The 2,500-nt window shown below is 37.9% G+C and overlaps 1 long non-coding RNA gene across 1 annotated transcript in view; it reads right to left on the reverse strand.

The window, feature by feature from the left end:
* Window positions 1-20: 20 nt before the first annotated feature.
* The window catches only part of LOC310738523, a 2,910-nt gene continuing 430 nt past the window's right edge, over window positions 21-2,500 (reverse strand). Inside the window, exons 2-3 of the long non-coding RNA XR_014537106.1 lie at window positions 2,486-2,500; window positions 21-1,883 (exon numbers count right to left, since the gene is read on the reverse strand). The exon at window positions 2,486-2,500 is cut by the window's right edge and continues 220 nt beyond it. This is a non-coding gene — a long non-coding RNA (uncharacterized lncRNA). The remainder of the gene's footprint in view (window positions 1,884-2,485) is intronic.

Raw genomic sequence — 2,500 nt, forward strand, 5'->3', positions numbered from 1 at the left:
GAACCAAGATGGACACAAAACTGCCCAGATCCTGATCTAGACTTTAACTGCCTCTTCATTACATGACTGGATTTCTGAACCTCGTCCAACATAATAATGTTTTTCCATCATTGCCAGCAGCACAGGCGGTGGTGAAGTGTGCAAAGGAGGCATTAACTCTGGGATATGTTCAGTACTTTCCTGCTCCGACAATAAAGAACTGAATAATCACTATATAGTGTAGATCTCTTTTACCTCTGGCACCACCAACACTTATACAGCAGGAACAAAGCACACGTATCTTTACAACCTGGGATTTACATACACCTACAACCTCAAACATCTCAGAGAGGAGGATCAATACAAAACATTAATTACCAAACATCATGAATATCATATGGACTGGTCAATGCCTCCTCAGTCTTCTGCCTCTTGAACCATTTTTGAATTACTTACAGATTATGTTCTTATCATTGTATATCAAGATCACACACGACTACAAGAGAATCGAGCGTTCGTTGAGACTGGCATGTGTGAGATACCTTTGGAAGAGTTCCTGAGATCCTGAGATTTAGGAATGGACAAGACAATGATAAATGACTGGTTTCTGGAAGATCATGAACATCACTAGACTTCAAAATGACAAATGTACAGAGATATTTGTTTTTTAAACCATGTGAGAACCATTCCAGTGGAAATCCAGAGTACCATCAACCTTTGTTGGCATTCAGTGAACATTTTAATGCAGGATGCAAGACTCTGTCAAGAATGTGCACAGTCCAGAACGAACCAGGAATCTGCCCACAGATTACATATATCATATATCCATCCAACCCTGAAAACAGATTCCATTTCATATCCAGATGGTTTTCCTGACATTCTGACCAATATTAGGACTAGTCTCTCATTAGAACACCACCTACGATCAAAATGTCAGCTAAAACACTTAAACCAGGAAATCAGAAGAATTTCTTATTAAGTATTTTAAGGTCTTTATTCCTATGGTGTGGAGAACCTGCTGAGATATCTGCTATAAATGAGTAGATCTGGAGACGTTAAAAACGCTGGTGAAGAAGCACATATACCAGATACACAGAACAGTGACATGACCACGGTTTTAACCCGATCTCATCTCTAGTTACACGCAGGTCCGATGTGTGTGTTCTGTGTGTTTTTACTATGTTTTGATTTTTACTCCTAGTTTGTTGAATCCTGTGTTTTTGTGTCCATTTCCTGTCTGTTTTTCTATTTTATGACTTTTGTGACTTGAATTTGTATTTATTGGCTGGATAGGGTTGTTGTTTTATTATATAAATCCTTCCCCACATGGATCCTCACTCTAACACTGAGTTCTACAGGCTGGTAAACCTGAAGCTCTATTTATATCAATCGAATTAATATTGTAAATCATGGTTTGAAAAATGGCCTGGTGAAAATCCAAGCCAGAGGGAAGTGGAACACATACTTGGAGCATTATCGAAACCCTATGACCATATACAGAAGTGTGTAAGTGTTCCAAGAAGGGTCTGCCTGTGTGTGTGTGTGTGTGTGTGTGTGTCTGAGTAGAGCAGAGTGCTGATATTTCTACACCAGACGCTTTCGTGTGTTTTCCTCATAATCCTGAAACTGATAAACAAGCAGAAGGGCTCTGAAATAAGGACTGAACATCATGGAGGCTTCACCTTTACTAAAAATGTACAGTTTCTTCTCTGCTGCTTGGCAGGAAGAAGGTTTCATTCTTGCAAATGAAGCTGTTCTATGACCCAGAACCAGCCCTGCTCGTTGTCTGAAATCATCTGGAATCTTCTGCACATCTGTACTGTTGATTCATGAAGCCTGCAGGTTAGGTCAGGCCACTTCCAGATGTTTCCTTGTATAATTTTAGGTTTAAAATCTGCATTCTCCTAAAGAAAGCCACATGATGACAGACAGCAATATGCTTCCGTACGATTATTCATCAGTCAAAGGATGTTTATGAAAAAAAGATGATTCTGGCGGGATAGTTATGCAATTGTCCTTTATAATTACACTTAAGTGTTTAAGAGATTTAAAGCTGTAAAGCTTTTTACTTGCAGGGTTTAAAGATGATGATCAGCTGCATTTTTAGGCATTTAACCTTATTTTAAACATCTAATCACACCTCTGGGAAGTGTTAGGTTGTAAAATGTTGTTTTCAGAGCAGTAACCAGGATTTATATTAATTATATCACAGAGTGAAAGACGTCCTGCACCATGTTATAATCTCTCTTAGTTTATACTTCCATTCAACTTAAACTGTTATATATATTTTATTGTTACATATTGTGGTTTAGATTTGTATCTGTACGAGTGTGTGTTCCTCTTATTCATCTTGCTGATGAAAACTGATACAATATTCTAACATTATGAGTTTGCAGTAAACCAGAACAATCAACGTTCTTTCAAGCTCACATTTCATATCGTAGCTTCGATTGTTGCCTATAACAAGTGCATTTTAACATGAAGATAAAAAATCTAAGTGCATAACCTCACATAAAGGCTT

Source organism: Silurus aristotelis, assembly GCF_946808225.1.
Source record: "Silurus aristotelis genome assembly, chromosome: 16".
NCBI classification, from domain to species: domain Eukaryota; kingdom Metazoa; phylum Chordata; class Actinopteri; order Siluriformes; family Siluridae; genus Silurus; species Silurus aristotelis.